The sequence below is a fragment of the Thalassophryne amazonica genome, chromosome 8 (assembly GCF_902500255.1).
Source record: "Thalassophryne amazonica chromosome 8, fThaAma1.1, whole genome shotgun sequence".
NCBI classification, from domain to species: domain Eukaryota; kingdom Metazoa; phylum Chordata; class Actinopteri; order Batrachoidiformes; family Batrachoididae; genus Thalassophryne; species Thalassophryne amazonica.
In genome coordinates, this window is record NC_047110.1 from 104,580,713 (window position 1) to 104,596,788 (window position 16,076).

A 16,076-nucleotide genomic window follows, 5' to 3' on the forward strand; every position below is an offset into this window, starting at 1 on the left:
CTTTATTGTTTTTGTGCAAATATTTGCTCATTTTGAAATGGATATCTGCAACACATTTCAAAAAAGTTGGGACAGGGCAACAAAAGACTGGGAAAGTTGATGAATGCTCAAAGAACACCTAATTAGAAACAGGTGAGTGTCATGACTGGGTATAAAAAGAGCATCCCCAAAAGGATCAGCCGTTCACAAGCAAAGATGGGGTGAGGATCACCACTTTGTGAACAACTGCGTGAAAAAATAGTCCAACAGTTTAAGAACAATGTTTCTCAACATTCACTTGCAAGGAATTAAGGATTCCATCATCTACAGTCCATAATATAATCAGAAGATTCAGAGAATCTGGAGAACTTTCTATACGTAAGCAGCAAGGCTGAAAACCAACATTGAATGCCCATGACCTTCGATCCCCCAGGTGGCACTGCATTAAAAAATGACATCATTGTGTAAAGGATCTTACCGCATGGGTTCAGGAACACTTCAGAAAACCATTGTCAGTTAACACAGTTCGTCGATACATCTATAAGTGCAAGTTAAAACTCCACCATGCAAAGCGAAAGTCATTCATCAACAACATCCAGAAACGCTGCCGCCTTCTCTGGGCTCGAGCTCATTTGAAATGGACACACACAAAGTGGGAAAGTGTGCTGTGGTCTGATGAGTCCACATTTCAAATTGTTTTTGGAAATCATGGACGTCATGTCCTCCTGACAAAAGAGGAAAAAGACCATCCAGATTGTTACCAGCGCAAAGTTCCAAAGCCAGCATCTGTGATGGCATGGGGGTGTGTTAGTGCCCATGGCATGGGTAACTTACACATCTGTGATGGCACCATCAGTGCTGAAAGGTACATCCAGGTTTTGGAGCAACACATGCTGCCATCCAAGCAACGTCTTTTTCAGGGATGTCCCTGCTTATTTCAGCAAGACAATGCCAAGCTACATTCTGCACGTGTTACAACAGCGTGACTTCGTAGTAAAAGAGTGCGGGTACTAGACTGGCCTGCCTGCAGTCCAGACCTGTCGCCCGTTGAAAATGTGCGGCGCATTATGAAGTGCAAAATACAACAACGGAGACCCCGGACTGTTGAACAACTGAAGTCGTACATCAAGCAAGAATGGGAAAGAATTCCACCTACAAAGCTTCAACAATTAGTGTCCTCAGTTCCCAAACGCTTATTGAGTGTTGTTAGAAGGAAAGGTGATGTAACACAGTGGTAAACATACCACTGTCCCAGCTTTTTTAAAGGTGTTGCAGGCATCCATTTCAAAATGAGCAAATATTTGCACAAAAACAATAAAGTTTATCAGTTTGAACATTAAATATCTTGTCTTTGTGGTGTATTCATTCAATTGCATATAGGTTGAAAAGGATTTGCAAATCGTATTCTGTTTTTATTTACATTTTACACAACGTCCGAACTCCACTGGAATTGGGGTTGTACAAGTGGTGGAAATGAGGTGCCTCCATATATCCAGGCTTACACTAAGGGGCAGGGAGGGTCTCAGAGTAGAGCCGCTGCTTCTTTGCATTAAAAGGGAGGTGGGGGCGTAATGGTTTGCTCTAATTATGACGCTGACCACCTGGGTCTTTTTACCGACTGCAGTCAAGCTCCCAACTAACATTTTGAACAAGGGTGCTAGGGAGGTGGAGAAACATGTCCCTGGGCCCTTCCTGGGAATAAGCTTCATGCTACCCATATCAAATAAAAAACTCTTCTTATCATGAGGATGTCCCGTAGACATCTCCCTAGGGAGGACTTATAGGCACATGGAATTGGGATGAGGGGTTGGGAATGCCTCAGGATTCCTCAGGAATAGTGAGCAGGCCTCACCAAGGATAGAGAAGTATGGGATGAGCTGCTTAGTCTGTTGTCACCACGGCCTGGACCTGGATGAAAATGAATGAATGAATATTATATACATTTCAAAATGATAATTTAGGCTTTAAAACATTGATTAAACTTTGAAGGGGTGCACCCTAAATGAAACAATCTCTGCCTATTGCTTTAAGTGGAAAAAAGCAGAGATTTAGCACTGAACAGTCAGGAGGCGTGTCTAACACAGTAAGCAGTTTAGATAATTCAGTGACATACCTCAGACCAGTTCTAAAACAAGCTGTTTCCTGCCTAAATATTGCCAAAATTGTTGGACTTTGAGGGTGTTTAGCATCACTGCAACTATTTGAGTTTTGATGGGTAACCATCCAGGCATGCCCCTGGACTGCTGTAGCAAGGTGATAAATTACCTTATCCAGTTGTCAGGATCCTCAGCATTGAGGTGCCTATGTGCTGGATCATTCTCAAAGAAGACTACCGCACTACCTTAGTGTTGTAGCCGACATCCTCCAGCCCCAAGGCTCACAAATACACAATGAGGCGAGAAGCACCAGAACACTGAAGGCTTGCACTGCATTCTTCTGCAGATATATTACCGTCACCGTGCACCTCTGAATCCAGGAAGTCGAGGAAGTTGCTAAATGCCTGGATCTTAATATTGATCCAGAGCAATTACAAATGCAGATTCTCCAATGCCTCAGTCAGCTGTTGGAATTCTGCAAACAGGGCAGACATTGAGTCCACAAAGACCACAAGATCATCCACAAAGTCTAGGAGTCAGAACACATCCCTGACAAATGCCAGAAATACTTGAGAAAAAGTTAGAGACTCTGGCACGGCACTCACAGTACTCAAGTGTAGGTCAACTGTGAAATTCTCAGGATGCAAAACTCAACGCAGGCTCAAAGAAGCAACTGTCAATATTCACACTTGCATTCAATACGTACTTGCAGAGCAAGGCCACGGTTGACGGCTTTTACACTTTGTTCTGAAAATTTTCAAGCAGAACTCCTGAGATTGAATACAAACAGTGGGAATGATGCTCCTATCTTAAAAACTTTTGGCAACCATGCATTTCTTTAAGTTGTCTTTCCAAAATGCTGCAGATCGGTTTAATTTCATATTTTGATATTATCTGGTCATTCAATGTTCTTGTCATGTGACAAGATGCAAAATAATAACAATAATAATGATAATAATAATAATAATAATAATTATTATTATTATTATTATTAATATAATAATATAATATAATAATAATAATTATTATTATTATTACTGCAGTAGCATTCAACAAATTCAGTAGTCTTGAACTTGCGCTTTTGGGAGGACCTAAAGTGAGACATGAATGATAAATTCATCTTTTCAAAAGGACATTACATTGTGATAAAAGGTCATGACATAAGTGGGTGAACAGGTGGGATGTATTTTATTTTGAAGGGAACCTACATATTGCACTACTTTTGTAGGGTAACTTGACAATCCCATTGGTGGATGGGCCACAGGCTCACCTTTCTATTGGTCAAACACAGATATGTTGCATTTTTAACATTAAGGAGAATCTTTGATGCCTTTGTGGAAAGTTGCAAATACCAATGATAATTAAATCTCCAAAAATATGGAAAATACGGCATATGAAACAGCACTTACACATAATGACAACTGCAATGCATGAACAGTGTTGCCATAGATACAGTCAGTGATTTTTTTTTTTTTTGTGAAATATGAAATTAACTGGTTTGAACCACACCTATTGCTAATCCAGCCTGTGTGTCACCTCATTAAACTTAATTCTCTGAAACCTCCTCCACAGCAGGTTGGACACAGCAGTGGTGACACACATGCCTTTTCCATTGTGGCCATTAGATGACGCAACAGAAACGGTGATGCAGTTGTTGCACAACAAAAGCCTCAACAAAAACTGTAAGCATTCACATTGCTATTGGTTTAAACCGTATGGAATTTAGTGAAGAAGTCTCGCTTCATTAATGGCCAAAATAATTTTTTCTCCAACATCACATCCCTGTGCAACAACTCGATCACATTGATCACATATGAGTGCAAAACTAACTCCACCCCTAACAGATAAGCAGGTAAAAATATGGTACAAACACAGCTATTAAAGCTTTGTTTTTCCATTAGATATTACTTTCATCTCATTATTATTTTTGTGTTCATATCAGTTTCATTGTCTGATTACGCGTGTGTGTATCTGCGGTGTGCAGATTGTACGGTGGTGGTGAATCCGCTTATGTAAGGTGTATCTGAGCTCAGAACCACAAAGTGACTGTTCTTAGTGTTTTAGACTTTAGACATGCTTCGGTTGAAAATGCAAGCGGTTTCATGTGAAAGATAATAGAAACACTCCAGCTTTGTGCCTGAGCACTTATGGTTTCAAACACTAGCGGTGACACTTGGGTTGTCTCCATAGACTGAATAGATGCCAGAATAAGAATCAAATTTATTGCCAAGTAAGTTTGCACATACAAGGAATTTGATCTGGTGTTATTGATGCATAAACAATAAGAAAACACTTCTATAAGAAGTAAAAACAGTCAAATAGACAAAACTATATACACTGTTAAATAAATAAAATGAAATGGAATGGGACTGTGCAAAAATAGGTGATTGGAGTACAGAACCTTTCAGTGCAGGAATGACCAATCTGTGCTTTATGGTAGTGGGGGAGGGAGGCAGAGTAAGTGGTATAATACTCTTGTATTGTTTAGGAGTTCAGCTGGAGATGGAAAGAAGATGTTTTTGTGTCTTGAGGTTTTGGTCCTGATGGACCTTAGCCTCCTGCCAGAGGGGAGGTTGACAAAAAGTTTGTGGGAGGGATCAGCCACCATCTTTCTTGCTCACCTCAAGGCCCTGGAGGCATACAGGTCTTGTAGGGATGGCAGACTGCAGTCGATCATCTTCTCTGCTGCATGGATGATATGCTGTAGTCTGGATAAAGCCAGTGGGACCTCACCTGTAGATTTCCTACAGCAACCAAGGAAAGCTGATGAAGCCCATATGTGCACATCGCCATGTTGGCAGCAGCACCCGCGCTGATCCTGGCTATGTAACAATGAACTCATGAATGCATAAAGAGGTCAGAGGAGCATCAGTGGCTCACTGCGTGAAGAAAGAAGCCTGAACACACCCATCTCTTCGAGTCCAAACCAGCTAAGCTGAAAGGCTAACCCTGGTTCAGGTGTCTATGATTGACCTGGAGCCTGTGACTGACCTGAGACCTGTGACTGACCTGAGACGTGTGACTGACATGAAGCCTGAGATTGAGGCCTGTGAATGACCTAAGACCTCTGACTATCCTGAGACCTGTGACTGAGCTGAGGACTGAGGCCTGTGAATGACCTGAGACCTGTGACTGACCTGAGATCTGTTGTTGACCTGAGGCACCTGATCCGTGACTGACCTGAGACCTGTTTTTGACCTGAGGCACCGGAGACCTGTGACTGACCTGAGGCCTGAGACCTACCTGGGACCTGTGACTGACCTGAGACCTGTGACTGACCTGAGACCTGGTCATCCGTCTTGTCCTGTGCTGAGCTGCTAAAGCACGGAATTGTTTACGGTCACGACTCGCAGCTTCGTGAAACCTGCGTTGACAGTGACATCTGCTGGTCAAAATGGCGAAAAATTGTTTATAATGAAGCTTTATTTAGGGTGTGTTTGTTTTCTCCCTCCTTAATGAAAATGTAGAACTCTGGACTACACTTCTATATAGTAGGTCGCGGTAACGCATGTTAAACGCCGCATAGAGATTAAAATAACCAGAGAGAAGTCTTTTTTCCCTGAGGGTGGCAGAAGCAAACTCCCGCGAGACTTTCACGTTGGGAGACGGTTACCTAGCGACCAGAAGCAGGCTCAGCAGTAGAGGGTTTGTTAATGTTTCACGACATTTTTGCCACAGTTTTCAGCGTTTTGGGGGAATAAACTAATTGTTGTTAATTGAATCTGCCTGAATTAATTTTAAATAAGACCATCTTAGGTAAGTAATTTCAGTAAATGCGGTTTTGGGCGTTGAAATTTAATATTTATCGCTCTAAGCGCTTCAGACTGTGAGTTGAGTGTTCCGGTTTTGAATCTGAAGCTTTCAAACTGTCGACACAAACTTTTCCTATTCCTGCGGAAATAATGTTGTTTTTAAACCTCGTTGCACTGTAGAAGTGAAATGTGTGGACGGTGGACCCGTTTCGTAGTTTTAACGGGTGAACTGAATATCCCACAGGTAGAATTCCAGCTCATTTAGATTGATTCATTCTTACCGGTGCTTTGACACTGTCCTGCAAAACCTGTTTTATTTTTTATTATTTAGGCCACTGCAGCTTCATCAAAATGCTCGTGTTTCAAAGCTAATACCATTTTTTTAAAAGTTGGGATATAATTTTGTGGTATTATAATGAAGGAATTGTTATTTTTTGCTATGATTGGTGGTGTTAAAGTGGTGTTATTACCAGTTAATGACAGCTCTATGGGCTGTGTATTTGATCCTGTTAGTTCATCAGGTTTGTTCAGTTACATTCAGTTATTCCTTCAGTTTGTATTGAATTCAGCTGTGAATTCCTCAGCATTAAAGACTTTTCATTATTGTAGCAAAAGTGTTTGCAAATGTGTATTTCGATCTGTGTGTATGTAACCACATCCACAAATGTGTAAAAAAAATTTGTGTGTGTATTTCAGTTTGTGTGTGTAACCACATCCACAAATGTGTTAAAAAAATTTGTGTGTGTAACCAGATCTACAAATATCATATCTTCAGCATGGTCAGTGGATACCCGGTGGGTATTAGGACCATCTGAGATTAAAATAGGATGGATTATTGAAGATTTCTGTTGCTTGTATATTGTGTATAGTAAATTGTGTGGTCCAAGGGTGGCGAGAAAGTAGTCCGGGCAGCTCAATCTGTGGGCGAGCTATACCACAATGCCAAAATAGCAGAGATGTCGGTCCAGTGAGAGTGGCACTCTGAGCAGGGTGATTTTGGCATTGTGGGATAGTTACCCACAGATCACCGGACTACTTTCGCAAAACTGCTCAGCATGGCGCATTGGAGCAACAACATACAGAATGCATTTATTCCCAGATAGATTACAGTGCAGCTTCTTGCCAGCTGTAAATAGTCATCAAAACATTCCAATCGTGTCTTTCTAAACTCTTCCGGATCAAACTCCATCGTGTCAGTGTTTACAATGTGCTTGAGCGATAACAGGTGAAGTTGCTCATAAACTTTAAGTTTCTTAAATATTTATTATGGCCACTTTTAAAACTTCAGTTATCTTTATAATTTTATTACTGGATTTTAGAATTGATTTAGATGAGATATACTCATTATCTCACAGGAATATATCACAATTATCTAGGAACTACTTTTTGCACAGGAATTCATCAAGCACGTCAGACGCGGGCGCGTACTAACACAGAATACCCAGAAACTGGACAGTTTTTCGGCCGTAACGAGAGCATCCATTTTTAGCTTACCATAAGATAAGCCATTTGTGCTCATGAGAGTGTGGGCCGCACTTCAAGTTGGATGCAATGCATTCTGGGTAAAATGAACTGATAAATAAATGTGTCCTTATTCTGCAGATTGCAGTGCTTTATGCTACTGCTGTGGTGAACGTGGTGACATTTATTCGAGCTTGTTAAAATTATGTCCATAGGTGGTTTTGATGTCTAAATTATGAAACAACATGACACCATAAATGAGTGGTCGGGTTGTTTAATGTGTTTCAGAATGCGGAGCTTTGTACTGTTCGGATGTAGTGATGTTGGAATAATCCCAGAAATTTCTCTTCTTTGTTCACAAAAGCAGATAATTTAACAACTGAATTTTTTTTTTCTGGAGTCTGACTTCTTTTATGTTTCAATCTTTAAACTACTGTATCACTTCCTAAAAAACAAATTTAATTTGTTTTATGGAGTGATACATTAGTTTAAATAACTTTGTGTTTTCATATAGTTTTTTATGGAGTGATACGTTAGTTACGTTAGTTTAAAGTTATTTAAACTAATGTATCACTCCATAAAACGAATCAAACCTTTTTTTTAGTAAGTGTTGTGTTAATTTAAATAATGTCAACATAACGTATCACTCCATAAAACAGTTTTAATTTCTTTTATGGAGTGATACACTATCTTAAAGTTATTTAAACTAATGTATCACTCCACTAAAACAAAGTTTATTTTTTTTATGGAGTGATATATTACTTTAAATAACTTTGTGTTTTCATATAGTGTTCTTTAGGAAGTGATACATTAGTTACGTTAGTTTAAAGTTATTTAAACTAATGTATCACTCCATAAAACGAATCAAACCTTTTTTTTAGTAAGTGTTGTGTTAATTTAAATAATGTCAACATAACGTATCACTCCATAAAACAGTTTTAATTTCTTTTATGGAGTGATACACTATCTTAAAGTTATTTAAACTAATGTATCACTCCACTAAAACAAAGTTTATTTTTTTTATGGAGTGATATATTACTTTAAATAACTTTGTGTTTTCATATAGTGTTCTTTAGGAAGTGATACATTAGTTACGTTAGTTTAAAGTTATTTAAACTAATGTATCACTCCATAAAACAAATTAAAACTTCTTTTAAAGTGATATGTTAATTTAAATAATGTCAACATAATCTATCACTCCATAAAACAGTTTTAATTTCTTTTATGGAGTGATACATTATCTTAAAGTTATTCAAACTAACTTATCACTCCATCAAAACCACTTTGGATGGAGCAGCTCTCATTTCTAGAAATCTGGCCAATTTTCTTAAATCCTCCAAACCGTGACTATCCAGGGTTGGGACCAGGAAGCAGAGTTGTAGTCTTACACACCTCTCTGCAGCTTCTCTCCCCCTGCCATCCCCTCATTACCCCATCCCCGTAGAAACGGTGCCTGCTCCTAGACCACCAATAACCAGCAAAAATCTATTTAAGCATAAAAATTCAAAAAGAAAAAATAATATAGCACCTTCAACTGCACCACAGACTAAAACAGTTAAATGTGGTCTATTAAACATTAGGTCACTCTCTTCTAAGTCCCTGTTGGTAAATGATATAATAATTGATCAACATATTGATTTATTCTGCCTTACAGAAACCTGGTTACAGCAGGATGAATGTGTTAGTTTAAATGAGTCAACACCCCCGAGTCACACTAACTGTCAGAATGCTCGTAGCACGGGCCGGGGCGGAGGATTAGCAGCAATCTTCCATTCCAGCTTATTAATTAATCAAAAACCCAGACAGAGCTTTAATTCATTTGAAAGCTTGACTCTTAGTCTTGTCCATCCAAATTGGAAGTCCCAAAAACCAGTTTTATTTGTTATTATCTATCGTCCACCTGGTCGTTACTGTGAGTTTCTCTGTGAATTTTCAGACCTTTTGTCTGACTTAGTGCTTAGCTCAGATAAGATAATTATAGTGGGCGATTTTAACATCCACACAGATGCTGAGAATGACAGCCTCAACACTGCATTTAATCTATTATTAGACTCTATTGGCTTTGCTCAAAAAGTAAATGAGTCCACCCACCACTTTAATCATATCTTAGATCTTGTTCTGACTTATGGTATGGAAATAGAAGACTTAACAGTATTCCCTGAAAACTCCCTTCTGTCTGATCATTTCTTAATAACATTTACATTTACTCTGATGGACTACCCAGCAGTGGAGAATAAGTTTCATTACACTAGAAGTCTTTCAGAAAGCGCTGTAACTAGGTTTAAGGATATGAGTCCTTCTTTATGTTCTCTAATGCCATATACCAACACAGTGCAGAGTAGCTACCTAAACTCTGTAAGTGAGATAGAGTATCTCGTCAATAGTTTTACATCCTCATTGAAGACAACTTTGGATGCTGTAGCTCCTCTGAAAAAGACAGCTTTAAATCAGAAGTGCCTGACTCCGTGGTATAACTCACAAACTCGTAGCTTAAAGCAGATAACCCGTAAGTTGGAGAGGAAATGGCGTCTCACTAATTTAGAAGATCTTCACTTAGCCTGGAAAAAGAGTCTGTTGCTCTATAAAAAAGCCCTCCGTAAAGCTAGGACATCTTTCTACTCATCACTAATTGAAGAAAATAAGAACAACCCCAGGTTTCTTTTCAGCAATGTAGCCAGGCTGACAAAGAGTCAGAGCTCTATTGAGCTGAGTATTCCATTAACTTTAACTAGTAATGACTTCATGACTTTCTTTGCTAACAAAATTTTAACTATTAGAGAAAAAATTACTCATAACCATCCCAAAGACGTATCGTTATCTTTGGCTGCTTTCAGTGATGCCGGTATTTGGTTAGACTCTTTCTCTCCGATTGTTCTGCCTGAGTTATTTTCATTAGTTACTTCATCCAAACCATCAACATGTTTATTAGACCCCATTCCTACCAGGCTGCTCAAGGAAGCCCTACCATTATTTAATGCTTCGATCTTAAATATGATCAATCTATCTTTGTTAGTTGGCTATGTACCACAGGCTTTTAAGGTGGCAGTAATTAAACCATTACTTAAAGGGTAGTTGTAAAACAGCTTACTGATCATCTGCAGAGGAATGGTCTATTTGAAGAGTTTCAGTCAGGTTTTAGAATTCATCATAGTACAGAAACAGCATTAGTGAAGGTTACAAATGATCTTCTTATGGCCTCGGACAGTGGACTCATCTCTGTGCTTGTTCTGTTAGACCTCAGTGCTGCCTTTGATACTGTTGACCATAAAATGTTATTACAGAGATTAGAGCATGCCATAGGTATTAAAGGCACTGCGCTGCGGTGGTTTGAATCATATTTGTCTAATAGATTACAATTTGTTCATGTAAATGGGGAATCTTCTTCACAGACTAAAGTTAATTATGGAGTTCCACAAGGTTCTGTGCTAGGACCAATTTTATTCACTTTATACATACTTCCCTTAGGTAGTATTATTAGACGGTATTGCTTAAATTTTCATTGTTACGCAGATGATACCCAGCTTTATCTATCCATGAAGCCAGAGGACACACACCAATTAGCTAAACTGCAGGATTGTCTTACAGATATAAAGACATGGATGACCTGTAATTTCCTGCTTTTAAACTCAGATAAAACTGAAGTTATTGTACTTGGCCCCACAAATCTTAGAAACATGGTGTCTAACCAGATCCTTACTCTGGATGGCATTACCCTGACCTCTAGTAATACTGTGAGAAATCTTGGAGTCATTTTTGATCAGGATATGTCATTCAAAGCGCATATTAAACAAATATGTAGGACTGCTTTTTTGCATTTACGCAATATCTCTAAAATCAGAAAGGTCTTGTCTCAGAGTGATGCTGAAAAACTAATTCATGCATTTATTTCCTCTAGGCTGGACTATTGTAATTCATTATTATCAGGTTGTCCTAAAAGTTCCCTAAAAAGCCTTCAGTTAATTCAAAATGCTGCAGCTAGAGTACTGACGGGGACTAGAAGGAGAGAGCATATCTCACCCATATTGGCCTCTCTTCATTGGCTTCCTGTTAATTCTAGAATAGAATTTAAAATTCTTCTTCTTACTTATAAGGTTTTGAATAATCAGGTCCCATCTTATCTTAGGGACCTCGTAGTACCATATCACCCCAATAGAGCGCTTCGCTCTCAGACTGCAGGCTTACTTGTAGTTCCTAGGGTTTGTAAGAGTAGAATGGGAGGCAGAGCCTTCAGTTTTCGGCTCCTCTCCTGTGGAACCAGCTCCCAATTCAGATCAGGGAGACAGACACCCTCTCTACTTTTAAGATTAGGCTTAAAACTTTCCTTTTTGCTAAAGCTTATAGTTAGGGCTGGATCAGGTGACCCTGAACCATCCCTTAGTTATGCTGCTATAGACGTAGACTGCTGGGGGGTACCCATGATGCACTGTTTCTTTCTCTTTTTGCTCTGTATGCACCACTCTGCATTTAATCATTAGTGATCGATCTCTGCTCCCCTCCACAGCATGTCTTTTTCCTGGTTCTCTCCCTCAGCCCCAACCAGTCCCAGCAGAAGACTGCCCCTCCCTGAGCCTGGTTCTGCTGGAGGTTTCTTCCTGTTAAAAGGGAGTTTTTCCTTCCCACTGTAGCCAAGTGCTTGCTCACAGGGGGTCGTTTTGACCGTTGGGGTTTTACATAATTATTGTATGGCCTTGCCTTACAATATAAAGCGCCTTGGGGCAACTGTTTGTTGTGATTTTTTTTTAATTTAAATATTTATTTCATACATTTAAAAGAAAAACAGAAAAGCAAAAAACAAAAGCACCACAATACCAGAATGAAAAGGAACAGAAAGAACAAGTCTTATGATTTCTGCCCCTTTTAACAATACAATCTTTCAATATACAGCATCATAGTCAACATTATTTAACAGATTGCATTTCTTTAACTTGTCACATACCACTGACCCATTTCATAATTATGACCATTAATTAATAGATTACATCACTGACAGGTTACATTTAAACTTAAGACACTCCAAACATTATTAACAGTTTACTTTTTTTTTTTTTTTGACTTTCTTGCAGCCCACTGACTTACTTCATAGTTTCATACTTACTTAATACATCTAATTTAATATGTTTTTTAAATAATTTAAGCGACCTTAATTCTTTAATTTCTTTATTAAGATTGTTCCATAATTTGACACCATTTACTGCAATACTCCTTTCCTTTACTTTGGTTCTAAATCTTGGTTTTTTAAAGACTTCTTTTTTGGCGCTATATAAAAAAAATTGATTGATTGATTGATTGATCAAAAGCAGCTGATCTTCTCTGTGTAAGCCTTATCCCGTCAGATCTCAGAAACTAGTAGTGTATGACCTGGTTAGTACTTGTGTAACGGAGGCCAGCAGTGTTGCTGTGCAGATGTAGTTAGTAAACCTCACTCCCAACAGCTCAAAAGGATTCTCTGGTCACAAGGCCAGAGCCCTGGGTTTTAGCCTTCTGGTTAGAGAGTCCGACTCCCATGCCGGAGCTTGTGAGTTCGCGTCCCGAGGGGAGCGAATGGGCGGAGTCATAACAACACAACGCAGAGTGCAGCCGCTACACTTGGATGGGGGACCTTTTTGCACTGGAGTTGTGTCAGCAAAGGCATCTGGCGTAAAACCTGTGCCAAATACCAATGTGGATCTGGCTGTATCCACTGTGGTGACCCCGAACCAGAAACGGGAGCAATCGAATGGACAATATCAATCAATCAATCAATCAATTTTTTTATATAGCGCCAAATCAGAACAAACAGTTGCCCCAAGGCGCTTTATATTGTAAGGCAAGGCCATACAATAATTATGTAAAACCCCAACGGTCAAAACGACCCCCTGTGAGCAAGCACTTGGCTACAGTGGGAAGGAAAAACTCCCTTTTAACAGGAAGAAACCTCCAGCAGAACCAGGCTCAGGGAGGGGCAGTCTTCTGCTGGGACTGGTTGGGGCTGAGGGAGAGAACCAGGAAAAAGACATGCTGTGGAGGGGAGCAGAGATCGATCACTAATGATTAAATGCAGAGTGGTGCATATAGAGCAAAAAGAGAAAGAAACAGTGCATCATGGGAACCCCCCAGCAGTCTACGTCTATAGCAGCATAACTAAGGGATGGTTCAGGGTCACCTGATCCAGCCCTAACTATAAGCTTTAGCAAAAAGGAAAGTTTTAAGCCTAATCTTAAAAGTAGAGAGGGTGTCTGTCTCCCTGATCTGAATTGGGAGCTGGTTCCACAGGAGAGGAGCCTGAAAGCTGAAGGCTCTGCCTCCCATTCTACTCTTACAAACCCTAGGAACTACAAGTAAGCCTGCAGTCTGAGAGCGAAGCGCTCTATTGGGGTGATATGGTACTACGAGGTCCCTAAGATAAGATGGGACCTGATTATTCAAAACCTTAAAGTAAGAAGAAGAATTTTAAATTCTATTCTAGAATTAACAGGAAGCCAATGAAGAGAGGCCAATATGGGTGAGATATGCTCTCTCCTTCTAGTCCCCGTCAGTACTCTAGCTGCAGCATTTTGAATTAACTGAAGGCTTTTTAGGGAACTTTTAGGACAACCTGATAATAATGAATTACAATAGTCCAGCCTAGAGGAAATAAATGCATGAATTAGTTTTTCAGCATCACTCTGAGACAAGACCTTTCTGATTTTAGAGATATTGCGTAAATGCAAAAAAGCAGTCCTACATATTTGTTTAATATGCGCTTTGAATGACATATCCTGATCAAAAATGACTCCAAGATTTCTCACAGTATTACTAGAGGTCAGGGTAATGCCATCCAGAGTAAGGATCTGGTTAGACACCATGTTTCTAAGATTTGTGGGGCCAAGTACAATAACTTCAGTTTTATCTGAGTTTAAAAGCAGGAAATTAGAGGTCATCCATGTCTTTATGTCTGTAAGACAATCCTGCAGTTTAGCTAATTGGTGTGTGTCCTCTGGCTTCATGGATAGATAAAGCTGGGTATCATCTGCGTAACAATGAAAATTTAAGCAATACCGTCTAATAATACTGCCTAAGGGAAGCATATATAAAGTGAATAAAATTGGTCCTAGCACAGAACCTTGTGGAACTCCATAATTAACTTTAGTCTGTGAAGAAGATTCCCCATTTACATGAACAAATTGTAATCTATTAGACAAATATGATTCAAACCACCGCAGCGCAGTGCCTTTAATACCTATGGCATGCTCTAATCTCTGTAATAAAATTTTATGGTCAACAGTATCAAAAGCAGCACTGAGGTCTAACAGAACAAGCACAGAGATGAGTCCACTGTCCGAGGCCATAAGAAGATCATTTGTAACCTTCACTAATGCTGTTTCTGTACTATGATGAATTCTAAAACCTGACTGAAACTCTTCAAATAGACCATTCCTCTGCAGATGATCAGTTAGCTGTTTTACAACTACCCTTTCAAGAATTTTTGAGAGAAAAGGAAGGTTGGAGATTGGCCTATAATTAGCTAAGATAGCTGGGTCAAGTGATGGCTTTTTAAGTAATGGTTTAATTACTGCCACCTTAAAAGCCTGTGGTACATAGCCAACTAACAAAGATAGATTGATCATATTTAAGATCGAAGCATTAAATAATGGTAGGGCTTCCTTGAGCAGCCTGGTAGGAATGGGGTCTAATAAACATGTTGATGGTTTGGATGAAGTAACTAATGAAAATAACTCAGACAGAACAATCGGAGAGAAAGAGTCTAACCAAATACCGGCATCACTGAAAGCAGCCAAAGATAACGATATGTCTTTGGGATGGTTATGAGTAATTTTTTCTCTAATAGTTAAAATTTTGTTAGCAAAGAAAGTCATGAAGTCATTACTAGTTAAAGTTAATGGAATACTCAGCTCCATTACTCCATTAAAAAAAGTTTTCATTTTTTTAATGGAATGATACATTAGTTTAAAGGTTGAAACACAAAAGAAGTCAGACTCCAGAAAAAAAAATTCAGTTGTTAAATTGTGTGCTTTTGTGAACAAATAGCGGAGAAATTTCTGGGATTATTCCAACATCACTACATTTGAACAGCATGAAGCTCAGCATTTTGAAGCCGAGTTTATGGTGTCATGTTGTTTCATAATTTAGACATCAAAACCACCTATGGACATAATTTTAACAAGCTCGAATAAACGTCAACATGTTCACCCCAGCAGTAGCATAAAGCACTGCAATCTGCAGAATAAGACGCGTTTATTTATCAGTTCATTTTATCCAGAATGCATTGCATCCAACTTGAAGTGGTGGCCAGCCTTAAAACGGGAGGGGTGACTGATATCATTGGTGCTTGCGCCCCTAGTGGTGTGAAGCTGAATAGTCACGGCGGCACAGACAAGTCTCCACACACACACAAATCGCTGCAAGCATTTACAGATCGTGGCAGGAGTGTCCCAAAGTCACGTGTAAGAACACATTCAATACACACACACACTGATTTTTTTTTTCTTCTTCTTCTTTTTTTTTACACATTTGTGGATGTTGTTACATACACACAGATCAAAGGACACATTTGAAGATACTTTTGCTACAATAATGGCCCCATACGTTTCTTTGTTGGGATCTGTGAGACACATTGCGAAAACTAAATCAGTTCTTTTACATACCCTAAATGGCTGTATTTTGCACATGTAATTCTCAGTATTGAAAAAAGAAAACCCTGAAAGAAGGATGCGATGGTCATTCTTGTTGAGATGGCACAAGGACTGGAAGCTCAAACCTCGTGGCGGTAGTTGTTGTGGTGTCACGTACTTTCCACTCTTACTCATCA